The sequence below is a fragment of the Bos taurus genome, chromosome 14 (genome assembly GCF_002263795.3).
Source record: "Bos taurus isolate L1 Dominette 01449 registration number 42190680 breed Hereford chromosome 14, ARS-UCD2.0, whole genome shotgun sequence".
NCBI lineage: Eukaryota > Metazoa > Chordata > Mammalia > Artiodactyla > Bovidae > Bos > Bos taurus.
In genome coordinates, this window is record NC_037341.1 from 42871997 (window position 1) to 42886736 (window position 14740).

The following is a 14740-nucleotide window of genomic DNA, read 5'->3' on the forward strand; positions in this document are numbered from 1 at the left end:
AAGTGGGAGTGGAACATAACAGAATCCAAGAAGAAGAAAAAATGAACAATTACACTTAAAAAATAATAAAATGAGAAAGAAAACACCTAGGGGCTGGAGTAGGGTTAAGAGATGAGTGAGGTCAGGGAACCAATGGTCTTGTGTCTTTCATAGGACATATGGTTTCAGTAGAGTTCCCTGGTGGCTCAGACAGTAAAGAATATGCCTGTAATGCAGGAGACACAGGTTCGATCCCTGGATCGGGAAGATCCCCTGGAGGAGGGCATGGCAATCCACTCTATCTTGCTTGGAGAATTCCCATGGACAGAGGAGCCTGGAAGGCTACAGTCCATGAGGTCACTAAGAGTTGGACATGACTGAGCGACTCACACACGCTGAAACACCTGAAGATGCCCCTGTCCCTTTAAGAGATGAACTAGGAGCTCTTTGTAGAGATGGTGCCATTTTGTGAAATATGCAGTTTATTTGCCTGGTTACACTTGCAGATTTTTTTTTCATGGAGTCTTGATTTCCTCAGGACTACATTTAAATTGTGTATATGACTTTGAAATGTTCTTTAAAGAAAACTCACATAATCCCATTGATTTGAAGGTTCACCCTCCTTGCATCTCTTCTAGTCTCAATAATGTGTGAAACAGTAGAGGACTGATAAATGTGATTCTCCTCCTTGGATCAGGCATCAGACTTCACAACATTTCAGAGAAGGCAAAGGTAAAAGTGTACTGATCACCATACTCCACCCCTGCCACCACTCTTCCCACTGAAGGAGAGAATGAGAAGGGGGAGACGTGACACCCTTGACTTTAGCAATTAAAGGATCATTCTCAGAATAAGATGAAACAATCATCCTTGATTTCTAATCAGGCAATTTGCTGAAAACCACTAAGGCAAACATGGATCCTAAAGCAAAACTAACAACCCCAAGCTCCCCCAGATTATCTCAGATCATCTTCGATTTCTCACTGTCCCCACCACACACCTCCAAATGATCATAATGTAGCACTGACTGACCTCCAGGTTGCCCCTCTTTCCTTGCTCTTTGACTTCCATGGCCACTGCCCTAACCTGGATACTATTAGACTCTTAAAGCAACCAACTAATAAGTCTCTTTTGCTCCAGTCTATAGCCTCCTCTACACTCTGATCAAATCTCTCCCATAATCCACTACGTCCTCCCCTTTATCACCAGGATAAAATCTGTACTTCTGTAAGTGTTATTAAAGTGTTCTCAGCATTCCTTTCTTTTCTCAAGAACATTACTCTCCTAAGACACCAAATTATTCATCCTGGCACCAAATTATTCACCAATGACATGCAATTTCTGGCCTCCATGCATAGACTGTACTCTGTCTAGAATCATCTTCCCTACAACATCAGTCTGCAGAGGCTAGATTGAGCTGTGATTTTAAAAAAATCCTTCAAATCTCAGTGAAATAAAACCACAAAAATTCATTTCCTACTCCAGCTGTACAAGTTCAACGTGGGTCATGGTGGATGCTTCTCTGCTGTATTCCTCACTCTGGGGCCAAAGACCTGTGGGGTGACCCATATCTGGAATGTTACCTAAGCATGTCAACTCACACTGGTTCTCTCAAAGCTTCCACCCAGAAGTAGAACAAGTTATTGATCAAAGTAAGTGATGGCGTGGCGTGTTGTGTGCTCAGTCGTGTCTGACTCTGCGAACCCATGGACTGTAACCCACCAGGCTCCTCTGTTCGTAGAATTTTCCTGGCAAGAAATACTGAAATGGGCTGCCATTTCCTTCTCCGGGGATCTTCCCAACCCAGGGATCAAGCCCTCATCTCTTGTGTCTCCTGCATTGGCAGGTAGACTCTTTACCACTGGCTCTACCAAGTAAGTGACACAACCACATTTAATGCCAAATGAGCAGAAAAGTGTCATTCCATCATAAACTCAGAAGGAAAGCCAGCATCAATGACTATCACCCTACTGGTCACCAAGTAACAGGTTCACTCTCTTCCCCTCATGTAAACACATTCACTCTGTCCCTAAGATGTAAAATCCCTAAGTCACATTTGGCCATGACATCAAGCTCAATGTCCATTGTGATGCACAGTACCCTCTCCAACAGATGTGGACATGAGTTCTCTTGTCCAGAGACAAATAAATTAAAAAGACAGCTTATCTTCCCTAACACAGTCAATATACAATGGTGAAATGGGGACAGATAATCAACAATAAACAAGCTTGTTCAAAGGGGAAGCAATAGGGAACACATGGCATTCACTGATGATAGAAATTCTAGTGTGCTATTGACCAGTCATTGAGAGGCCCCTCTGTCCTTGAGAATAGGGAACACTCCTTGCTTCTATCTTGCTCCCAGAGAGGAGCTTCCCAGTCCATGGCTCTGCTCTGTGACCTAAGCAGATCTTCCTGTTCCTTCATTCTCCTTAGGGCATTGGAGGAAACACCCTCCGTGGAATCTGAGCAGCTCTTAGCCAGCCTGCTGCCCACCAAAACTGTAGATCCAAGAGTCATTACACTTTTACTGATCATATCCCCTGGCAAGAAACAGATAGCATACTATAAAGGGTAAATGACATATATTTAGTGAAGATTCTCTTTTTATGAGGATGTGGACAGATTAAAAGAAATCAGCAAAGGGTGGTAAAGGACATTGGGTGTACCATCAGAGAGAAGCCATTTCCATCCGAGGACTACAGACCCTAGAGACAGTTGTAGCTATAGAAGAAGCCTGTCTGATTAGGGCCTTTGACCTTGAAGAGAAGAATTCAGCCTCTAACAAATGCAGCCCAGCAAGGAAGGATCCGTAGAATAGATATCCTGGCTTCTTTCCTCCCTAACTCTTCAAACTATAGCCAAAGACTTGCAGTGGTCAAATCCAATGAGAAACCAGAGGGCAAGGGAGCCCAGGAGATGCATTACATAAAAGTCAGCCTCTGGAGCTGAGCAGAGTACAGAAAGACGGAAAGAGAATCAGGAGGGGTGAGCAGAGGCCATGGCCACCTGCAGTCCAGACCACAGTCAGAATCAGAGAATAGTGCGATGACAACTGGGATACCTTCTATTTGTTCGTCATTAGTGCTGTTCACTAAATATTTCTGGCTTCTTTCCTTCTGGGATTGATTCTACTTCCCTGACACTTCTAGTGAGGTGTGCTGTGTGACTTTCTCTGCTCAGTGTTATATGTGCTGGAGTATCTTGTGCCTTTTCCAGGCAGAAACCTTAAAAGTAAATTCACAATTCACCATGCCTGGTTTCCCCCTCCTACGGTGACCTGGAAGAAGATAAAGCAGAGCACAGCTCCCATCTGTGACAGACACATATCAGGAATGGGATGAGCTCTTTTTATTTTATGACCCTTTAACTTTGAGATTACCTGTTATTCACTAATAAATATTAATTAATTGAAATTCTTTTCACAATCACATAACTCATCTCCTAGTCAGCCACATCATCCCTGGTCCAGAATTGAATGTTTCAACCACTTTCAAGTCACTCATATATTTTCAATTCATTTGAATCCTAAATGTCAAAGAAACAAATTAAAGCTGTGATATTGGGAAGCAAACCTGACCTAACCAACTGGACTATTTATCTCAAATACTGAAAGGCAAATTGAATTTCTTCATTGGTTTATTCTGAGCTGTAGTCACCTGCATTGTTTTAAAAGATAACAAAGTGAAAGTTCAAAACCTCATATGATACACAACATTGTAAAGCAATTATTCTCCAATAAAAAAATCCTTGTATGAATTCTGGCATGCAAAAAGCTTCACATGCATGCTTATACCAACTACCTCTAAAAGTTATACTTTCCTAACCCACATGGAACAACAGACTTTGTTGTTGTACTTTCCCAAATTGGGAAAGGAGTACGTCAAGACTGTATGTTGTCACCCTACTTATTTAACATATATGCAGAGTACATCATGAGAAACGCTGGGCTGGAAGAAGCACAAGCTGGAATCAAGATTCCTGGGAGAAATATCAATAACCTCAGATATGCAGATGACACCACCCTTATGGCAGAAAGTGAAGAGGAACTAAAAAGCCTCTTGATGAAAGTGAAAGAGGAGAGTGAAAAAGTTGGCTTAAAACTCAATATTCAGAAAACTAAGATCATGGCATCTGGTCCCATTATTTCATGGCAAATAGATGGGGAAACAGGGGAAACAGTGACAGACTTTATTTGGGGGAGCTCCAAAATCATTGCAGATGGTGACTGCAGCCATGAAATCAAAAGATGCTTGCTCCTTAGAAGAAAAGTTATGACCAACCTAGACAGTTTATTAAAAAGCAGAGACATTACTTTGCCAACAAAGGTCCATTTAGTCAAAGCTGTGATTTTTCCAGTAGTCATGTGTGGATGTGAGACTTGGACTATAAAGAAAGCTGAGCACCAAAGAATTAACGCTTTTAAGGTGGTGTTGGAGAAGACTCTTGAGAGTCCCTTGGACTGCAAGGAGATTCAACCAGTCAATCCTAAAGGAAATCAGTCCAGAATATTCATTGGAAGGACTGATGCTGAAGCTGAAACTTCAATACTTTGGCCACTTGATGTGAAGAACTGACTCATTTGAAAAGACCCTGATGCTGGGCAAGATCGAAAGCAAGAGGAGAAGGGGACGACTGAGGATGAGATGGTTGGATGGCATCACCAATGCAATGGACATGAGTTTGAGTAAAACTCCAGGAGTTGGTGATGGACAGGGAGGCCTGGTGTACTGCACTCCATGGGGTCGAAAAGAGTCGAACACAACTGAGCAACGGAAGTGAACTGAACTGAACCCGCATAGTTCCATGACTGAGGCTTCAGCAGACCCTTTTGTATGTGAAAGGATGGAGTAAGTTTTACTAACCTACTATAAGCTTGGAATATTGCGTAGGATTCCATTTCAAGCAATGGGGACATCAAGAAAGTCTTTTCAAACCTGCTTGCACTACATATGTTACCTCATATTTATTGTATCTAATGCCAATTAAATAAATGTATCCATTCAGTTCTGTAGGCTAGAAGACAGACACTGAGGGAGATTACATGTTATATGCAAAAGCACACACACTCATTGAACTCATTCCCTCTCCCTCTTTTTTTGAGTCACATTCAACTCTTCTCTAGAGAAGGCAATGGCAACCCACTCCAGTACTCTTGCCTGGAAAATCCCATGGACGGAGGAGCCTGGTAGGCTGCAGTCCATGGGGCCACTAAGAGTTGGACACGACTGAGTGACTTCAGTTTCACTTTTCACTTTCATGCATTGAAGAAGGAAATGGCAGCCCACTCCAGTGTTCTTGCCTGGAGAATCCCAGGGACAGGGAGGCCTGGTGGGCTGCCGTCTGTGGGGTCACACAGAGTCGGACACGACTGAGGTGACTTAGCAGCAGCAGCAGCAGCAACTCTTCTCTCTCCTCATTTCCCACCATCCAGCAGGACCATCTTGTACAGAAGGGCAAAGATGTGATGGATATTCTAGAGATCAAACCTTAAGGCAACAGGACCTCTCTACTAACTTTCAGGTCTCTGAAGAAAAAATCCCCAGTGCTAATCTTCTATCTTATTCCCATCCTGTTGTTTTATTTTTTCCCTACCCACCTTAGTCAAGCTTCCAGAGCCTGTTTCTCTTTCTACACCTCCCATGCACCATTTAACCAACCCACCTCCCTTCTGCTCTCACCTCTCCAGTGAAACTGCTTTTACCATTACCTATGCCCCCCTCACTGCTAAACCAGACAGAAACTCCCAATCTGGCCAAATCTTACTTCCTTCCTTACCTACAGATCCTGCTTAAACCCTTTATACCCTTATAGGCTGGTAAGCCACCTCCCCTATGTCCTTCCCAAGTAGCCTGTGCAAAATAGTGTAGTGGTCAAGGGCATGGGATCCAGGGATTAAGGTTCCTAGCTCTCTCACCCTGGGCAAGCTGCTTAACTTCTTTAGTTCAAATGTCCTCACCGGCAAGCTGGAGATGACACAATAGTCAGCACCTACGCTTGGTTGAATCACTGTTCTCAGCTCTTCACTCTCATCTTGTAACTGCAGGAACTCTCACTGAAGGAGGCAGAGGACGTCCCCCACCCACTGGTGTTGGGCTTGACCATGCATCAGACCTTGACCAGTGCGGTACTAATGGACTTGCCATGAGTGAGGGCTTTAATATGTCCTGGAGGAACTGCTATAAAACGGAGAGCACGGGGACACATGAGCAGACCTGAATCCAGTCAGAAGCCTGGAGCCAAGTCCAGATGACCAATAGTCTAAAGCAGGAAAAAAAAAAAAAAAACCGCAAGAGAAGTAAATATTTATGGTCACAAGCCACTGAGGTTTGAAATGGTTTGTAACACAGCTTTATTATGAGATGATTAACATGGTGTCTGAGAAGACTGCTGACAAGATTAAATGAACCAATGTAAAGGATCTTTACAGAGTACCTGGTGCTTACTAAATATTTTTCAATTTTTAATTATTAACATATGTCCCATTATATTATAATTTCTATTTGCTTAGCTGTTTCTCTCATTTAACCATAAGTTCCTCCAAGGAGGAGAATCTCTGTCTATTTTATTGCTGAATCCCTAGTATTTAGCAAGGATTCGATACACATACTCACAAACACACACTCACACTTTTGGTATGTTAATGAATGAATGAACAAATGAATCATTCAAATGAGGAAAATATTTACCACAATGCTTGGCATATGTCAGCACTTAATATGAGTTATCTTCTTTCCTTCCTCCATGATCTAACAGTTTCTTCTTGATTTCAAATTATTTGAGCATGAAATTAATCTTTGCTGCTGCTGCTGCTAAGTCACTTCAGTCGTGTCCGACTCTGTGCAACCCCCTAGACAGCAGCCCACCAGGCTCTGCCATCCCTGGGGTTCTCCAGGCAAGAACACTGGAGTGGGTTGCCATTTCCTTCTCCAATGCATGAAAGTGAAAAGTGAAAGTGAAGTCGCTCAGTCATGTCCGACTCTTTGTGACCCCATGGACTGCAGCCCACCAGGCTCCTCCATCCATGGGATTTTCCAGGCAAGAGTACTGGAGTGGGTGGCCATCTTATACAGAAGACCATTTTAGATGATCAGAAAATTAAACCTCTGCAGACAAGGGAAAACTTTTTAACACCAGGTGGCGCTAGTGATAAAGAACCCGCCTGCCAATGCAGGAGACATAAGAGACTTGGGTTTGATCCCTGGGTCTGGAAGATCCCTGGGAGGAGGGCATGGCAACCCACTCCAGTATTCTTGCCTGGAGAATCCCCATAGACAGAGGAACCTGGTGGACTGTAGTCCATAGGGTCGCAAAGAGTCGGACTCGACTGAAGGGACTTAGCACGCACATAGAGGAAAAACAATAAAATTACTCACAGGCAACTCCTTGATAGGAGTTTAATGGTAACACTTTGAGCAACTGGCACCAATGAAACCAACACTGGTCCCAACAGATCACACCACGTAGGCTGTTGATTCTGTTTGCTCATCATGCCACTTCAGTCAGCAGCTCATCCAGGGCTCTGAAGCCTGAAGCTATCATTTGTTCCTGAGGAAATGGAGTCTAACTGAACTAAGCTCTCTTCCAAAATGGGAAAGTCCAGCACCGGCACAGTTCTCAGGGTTTGGTAACAAAAAGAAAAAGAAAAAAAAAACCCTGGCATTTCTGTGCTGAATACTGTACAAGCATTTTCTCTTTTAAGCCTTAAATTCCCCATGTAAACAATGTCTTTCCCAGTGGAAAGTCCCAGTGGAAACAATGTCTTTCCCTCTCTCCCCTGAGGATTCTGCTTCCCCTGTAGGCTTCTCAAGGACTGCGCTCTTATTTTCCACTTTCAGATCATTCTCACTCCTCCCTAAACACCCACACTTGCACCTCATGTACATGCGTACTAAGTCACTTCAGTCGTGTGCGACTCTCTGCGACCCCATGGACTGTGGCCTGCCAGACTCCTTTGTCCATGGAATTCTCCAGGCAAGAATATTGGAGAAGGTTTCCATGCCCTCCACCCAGGGATCAAACCTTGGTCTCTTATGTCTCCTGCACTGCCAGGCGGGTTCTTTACCACTAGCGCCACCTGGGAAGCCCCCTTGCATCTCACGTCACCAGACTATTCAACCTCTTATCTTCATTGCTAGGGTTCACTACTAACCCCCCAGGGGTGTTTCCCTCATTTCCTGGATCACTGTTGCTCTCTTCAACTCTACTTCTGTGTTATGGTAATATCCTTCCAGATGAAGTTCCCACATTCTGCTGAGTTCCTTGACCTCCCCTCCTCTAGTGATCTTGCTCCTCAATCATTCAGTCTACAGGTTATTTCCTAGACCTCATCAATAATCATATTATTATCAGTTATTATCAATAATAATATTCCCCCCATTATTTCCATTCTATCAACCTACTCTTTGATCACCACCTCCTGTCTTTCCAGTCTAATCCCTTTGGTACCTGAACTCCTATCTTTCACTCACTCTGAGACTTCAGCTCCTTGATAGAGCCGTTCCATGTTCCTTACTTTCCTCAGTCATCCCTTCCCTCCTTACCAGCTTATTTTTCATGGACAACTGCAATCTCTACCTTACACCTCCCTACAACTCCCTCCCTTAATATGTTGTTCTCAGCTGGCCAGACTCACATGCCAGCTAAATTAATTCTATCTAGTCCATGCTTGGACCAACGCAGATGAACACAGCTGTAGATACCACAGAGCTACTCTCACTGGTCTTTCTTTAAATTCATGAACATGAACCCCAAGTGAGCCCTTAATTTTCCCCAGAAATCACACTTTATTTCTCCTGCTTTATTCTTTTTTTTTAATTGGAATATAATTGCTTTACAATGTTGTGTTAGTTTCTGGCTTACAACAAACTGAATCAACTATATATATATCTCGGCTTTCCAGGTAGCCCTCAGTTCAGTTAGTTGCTCAGTTGTGTCCGACTTTTTGCAACCCCATGAATTGCAGCACACCAGGCCTCCCTGTCCATCACCAACTCCCAGAGTTCACTCAGACTCACGCCCATCGAGTCAGTGATGCCATCCAGCCATCTCATCCTCTGTCGTCCCCTTCTCCTCCTGCCCCCAATCCCTCCCAGCATCAGAGTCTTTTCCAATGAGTCAACTCTTCGCATGAGGTGGCCAAAGTACTGGAGTTTCAGCTTTAGCATCATTCCTTCCAAAGAAATCCCAGGGCTGATCTCCTTCAGAATGGACTGGTTGGATCTCCTTGCAGTCCAAGGGACTCTCAAGAGCCTTTTCCAACACCACAGTTCAAAAGCATCAGTTCTTCAGCGCTCAGCTTTCTTCACAGTCCAACTCTCACATTCTTTTTTTTTTTTTTTTATACCAATCACTTACATTTATTTCAGGACATAATATACTATTTAGACCCAAGGACAGTGCTAAATCATAACTCTGTTAAATACCTACAGGATATTTCATTTTTGCAAAGATAGGTGCTTAAAAACTAGACAGATTAATAATATAACAAATATCAAAATCAGATGAAAAATACGTTATTGCTCTCATTCACTCTGTCCTAATGTTAAAGATGTTACAAAGATATACAGATTATCATCATGCTGTTCTTTTGGGAGCCTATATTCAAGCTGATAATAAGGTGTTGTCAAAGGGATCTTTCTCTGATTTTTGCAAAGAAAAACAGCCCAAATTGTATTCTTAATGCTACGTGATTTAACTGTATCATGCTTGGCACATGGTATTATTTCGCCTACTGGAGCAAGTTCTCATTTTCTCAAAGCCTTCCCCCCAGCTTTTCTAGAAATAAAGCTTAAATATCATTTATTTCAAGCTTTCAGAATAAAGTTAACCTCATTTATACAGGTACCAGGTTGGTGTACTCATATATATCTTTTCCAATTGCAGGCTAAGCAAAGGCATGCATTTAGAACCGTATTAATATATTAAAGCGAAAGACAAACCAACTTAATGTCAAGAGAAACTGTGACCATCCATGTAGTGTGTGATAGAGAAACACTGATTCTGACACATTGTCTTATTTTATTCAAATAGCAGTCTGCTCACACGTGGTCCAAGAACACTTGAATAATAAAGCAAATATAATCACATGTTAAAAATTGGTCTTCAAACATCATAGCCAATGATGCCACGCTTGCCTATGATCTTGCCAACATAAAACCACATCCACACCTCAGTGGCCACCAAACCATTCAGTAGAGCTTCCTTAACAGTGAGCTGTTTGAAGCTACCTGTTTTAGCGCTGTTGATAATTTTTTTCAAGCTCTGAATTGCTGTAGGGATCTCAGCAGGGGTTGGAGGAACCAGCTCAACCTTGGCATAGTACCAAAACGTGGCCAATCGAGGCTTCGAGTAAGTCACAGCAGCGTTGACCAGCGCCAGGGCCTTTTCCGCGAGGTTACGGACAAACTGGGCCATAGTCCTAGGATGGAGAGCCCGTCACCCCGACTCCAACTCTCACATTCTTACATGACCACTGGAAAAACCATAGCCTTGACTAGATGGACCTTTGTTGACAAAGTAATGTCTCTGCTTTTGAATATGCTATCTAGGTTGGTCATAACTTTTCTTCCAAGGAGTAAGCGTCTTTTAATTTCATGGCTGCAATCACCATCTGCAGTGATTTTGGAGCCCCCAAAAATAAAGTCTGACACTGTTTCCCCATCTATTTCCCATGAAGTGATGGGACCAAATGCCATGATCTTCGTTTAGTGGTAAAGAATCTGCCTGCCAATACAGGAGACACAGGAAAGTCAGGTTCAATCCCTGGGTTGGGAAGATCCCCTGGAAAAGGACATGGAAACCCACTCTAGTATTCTTGCCTGGAGAATTCCATGGACAGAGGGGCCTGCCAGCCTGCAGTTTTTGGGGTCACAAAGAATCAGACATGACTTGAAGCTACTTCTCATGCACACATGCGGATATATATATATCCCCTCCCTCTTGGACCTCCCTCCTACCCATCCTCCCACCATCCCACCCATCTAGGTCAACACAGAGCACTAAGATGAGCAACCTGTGCTATACACCAAGTTCCTACTAGCTATCTGTTTTAAGCACAGTAGTTTACTATTCTTATACTCTCTCAAACCACCTGAAAATTCAAATACCTCCTCTTACCTGTCCTCACACTTAGCTTATGAGTCTCCTTCATCGAGCAGATGAAATAATTGTACGATCATTTCCACACACTCCCACTAACACCTTGCTCCACCTTCCACACTTCCGCTCAGCCGTCCTGTCTGTTACTACAGGTGGGCTGTTCAAAGGCAGCCCTTCCATCTGTGCCCTAGATCCCACCTCTTCTCACCAGCTCAGAGAGATCGCTCCAGGTATTCTTTCCTCTCCCTTCTGGTTCATCATGTTTTTCTTTCTACGGTTTCAATATTCAAACGGCCTATTATTTCTCCCACTATAAAACAGTTTTTATTGATTTTTCCCACTAGCTATTGACATTTCCCTCTTGCAGCAAAATTCCTAAGGGTCCCCTCACTACCCTGTGTCTCCTCTTCTCTCATGAACCCTCTCCAATAAGGCTTTTACCTCCATTCTATTACATGTACGCTGTTCTGGTCAGGTTATCAGTGATTTCCAGGTGCCAGATGCAAATCGGTAAATACTCAACCCTCATCTTATCTGACCTATTATTTGACATAACTCTCTCCTCCATGACATCTTTCTTCACTTGGCACTCACTACCCTAAGTTATTTTGGCTTTCCTTTCATCTCAGTGTTGCTGTTTCTCCATCTCCTTTGCAGAATCCTCTGCTTCTGCCCAACCTCTAGGTGTTGGAGCCCATCAGGGATCTGGACCTGGACCAATCTACTCTCACTCTTACTCCCTTGGTGTTCTGTACCAGTCTCAAAACCTACAACCTATAGCAAGGAGCTTAACCCCTCTCCCTCTGTTTATTCAGGTAAATTTGGGGAATGATAATAGTACCAACCTCATAAAGGTATAAGTTCAGTTCAGTTCAGTCACTCAGCTGTGTCTGACTCTTTGCGACCCCATGAACCAAAGCACACCAGGCCTCTCTGTCCATCACCAACTCCCAGAGTCCACCCAAATCCATGTGCATCGAGTCAGTGATGCCATCCAACCATCTCATCCTCTGTCATCCCCTTCTCCTCCTGCCCTCAGTCTTTCCCAACATCAGGGTCTTTTCCAATGAGTCAATTCTTCACATCAGGTGGCCAAAGTGTTGGAGTTTCAGCTTCAACATCAGTCCTTCCAATGAACACCCAGGACTGATCTCCTTTAGGATGGACTGGTTGGATCTCCTTGCAGTCCAAGGGACTCCCAAGAGTCTTCTCCAACACCACAGTTCAAAAGCATCAATTCTTCAGCTCTCAGCCTTCTTTATAGTCCAACTCTCACATCCATACATGACCACAGAAAAAACCATAGCCTTGACAAGATGGACCTTTGTTGACAAAGTAATGTCTCTGCTTTTTAATATGTCATCTAAGTTGGTCACCTGCCTCTTGAAAAATCTGTATGCAGGTCAGGAAGCAACAGTTAGAACTGGACATGGAACAACAGACTGGTTCCAAATAGGAAAAGGAGTACGTCAAGGCTATATATTATCACCCTGCTTATTTAACTTATATGCAGAGTACATCATGAGAAACACTGGACTGGAAGAAACACAAGCTGGAATCAAGATTGCCGGGAGAAATATCAATAACCTCAGATATGCAGATGATACCACTCTTATGGCAGAAAGTGAAGAGGAACTCAAAAGCCTCTTGATGAAAGTGAAAGTGGAGAGTGAAAAAGTTGGCTTAAAGCTCAACATTCAGAAAACGAAGATCGTGGCATCCGGTCCCATCACTTCATGGGAAATGGATGGGGAAACAGTGGAAACAGTGTCAGACTTTATTTTGGGGGGCTCCGAAATCACTGCAGATGGTGATCGCAGCCATGAAATTAAAAGATGCTTACTCCTTGGAAGGAAAGTTATGACCAACATAGATAGCATATTCAAAAGCAGAGACATTACTTTGCCAACAAAGGTCCGTCTAGTCAAGGCTATGGTTTTTCCTGTGGTCATCTATGGATGTGAGAGTTGGACTGTGAAGAAGGCTGAGCGCTGAAGAATTGATGCTTTTGAACTGTGGTGTTGGAGAAGACTCTTGAGAGTCCCTTGGACTGCAAGGAGATCCAACCAGTCCATTCTGAAGGAGATCAGCCCTGGGATTTCTTTGGAAGGAATGATGCTGAAGCTGAAACTCCAGTATTTTGGGCACCTCATGCGAAGAGTTGACTCATTGGAAAAGACTCTGATGCTGGGAGGGATTGGGGGCAGGAGGAGAAGGGGACGACAGAGGATGAGATGGCTGGATGGCATCACTGACTCAATGGATGTGAGTCTGAGTGAACTCCGGGAGTTGGTGATGGACAGGGAGGCCTGGCGTGCTGTGATTCATGGGGTCACAAAGAGTCGGACATAGCTGAGCGACTAAACTGAACTGAAGTTGGTCATAACTTCCCTTCCAAGGAGTAAGTGTCTTTTAATTTCATGGCTGCAGTGATTTTGGAGCCTAGAAAAATAAAGTCAGCCACTGTTTCCACTGTTTCCCCATCTATTTGCCATGAAGTGATGAAACTAGATGCCATGATCTTAGTTTTTTGAATGTTGAGTTTCAAACCAGCTTTTTCCCTCTCCTCTTTCACCTTCATCAAAAAGCTCTTTAGTTTCTCTTCGATTTCTGCCAAAGGGATAATGTCAACTGCATATCTGAGGTTATCGATATTTCTCCTGGCAATTTTGATTCCAGCTTGTGTTTCATCCAGCCCAGCATTTCTTATGATGTACTCTGCATATAAGTTACATAAGCAGAATGACAATATACAGCCTTGACGTACTCCTTTCCCAATTTTGAACCAGTCCATTGTATAGAATAGGGTATAAATAAATATATTTCCACTCACAATTATTGTGATCACAAAGCCCAAACATGTTAGCAAAATAGATATTCGGCTGAAGGAACACAACATTTAACTCAACAATAAGAACCACTTATAAATTTAAGCAGTTGTCAACAATTTTCTGTCCGTAATTCATTTGTTTATTCATTAACAAGCACTCATGTCACCACAATATTTTGCCTATATACCTTTTTTATTATATACTGGGAGGTGAACCCTTACTAAATTATACACTATTAAAAATAATGAGGAGCAACAAAACGCCTCAAAGATTTCCCCTAGAGTTTAACCTTTAAATAATACCTCTCTGGGAAACTTTTAATGTTGCTGCATTCAGTATGAAATTAATGGTTACAGAAGAAAAAAATCATTTCTAGTCCAGAGCTATAAATCAAGCCTAGTTATATAGTATCACAAAAGGAGTGGGAAATTTATTGTTGTTGTTGTTGTTTGGTTGATGTCATGTCCATGGACTGCAGCCTGCCAGGCTCCTCTGTCCATGGGATTATCCAGGCAAGAATAGTGGAGCAAGTTGCCATTTCCTTCCTCAGGGGATCTTCCCAACCCAGGGGGAGAAACTGTGTCTCCTGCATTGACAACATGAGCAATTATAGAATGCCTATTATGGGAAATAGTTGGGGAAACCGTGGAAACAGTGTCAGACTTTATTTTTCTGGGCTCCAAAATCACTACAGATGGTGACTGCAGCCATGAAATTAAAAGACGCTCACTCCTTGGAAGGAAAGTTATGAGCAACCTAGATAGCATATTCAAAAGCAGAGACATTACTTTGCCAACAAAGGTCCGTCTAGTCAAGGCTATGGTTTTTCTA

General features: G+C 43.1%; 1 long non-coding RNA gene and 1 pseudogene across 2 annotated transcripts in view; both read right to left on the reverse strand.

Annotated features, from left to right (window-relative positions):
* The window catches only part of LOC112449518 (uncharacterized), a 38117-nt gene that overhangs the window by 11395 nt on the left and 11982 nt on the right, over window positions 1-14740 (reverse strand). The window lies entirely within an intron of this gene.
* Window positions 9979-10428, reverse strand: LOC782666 (ATP synthase subunit g, mitochondrial; annotated as a pseudogene).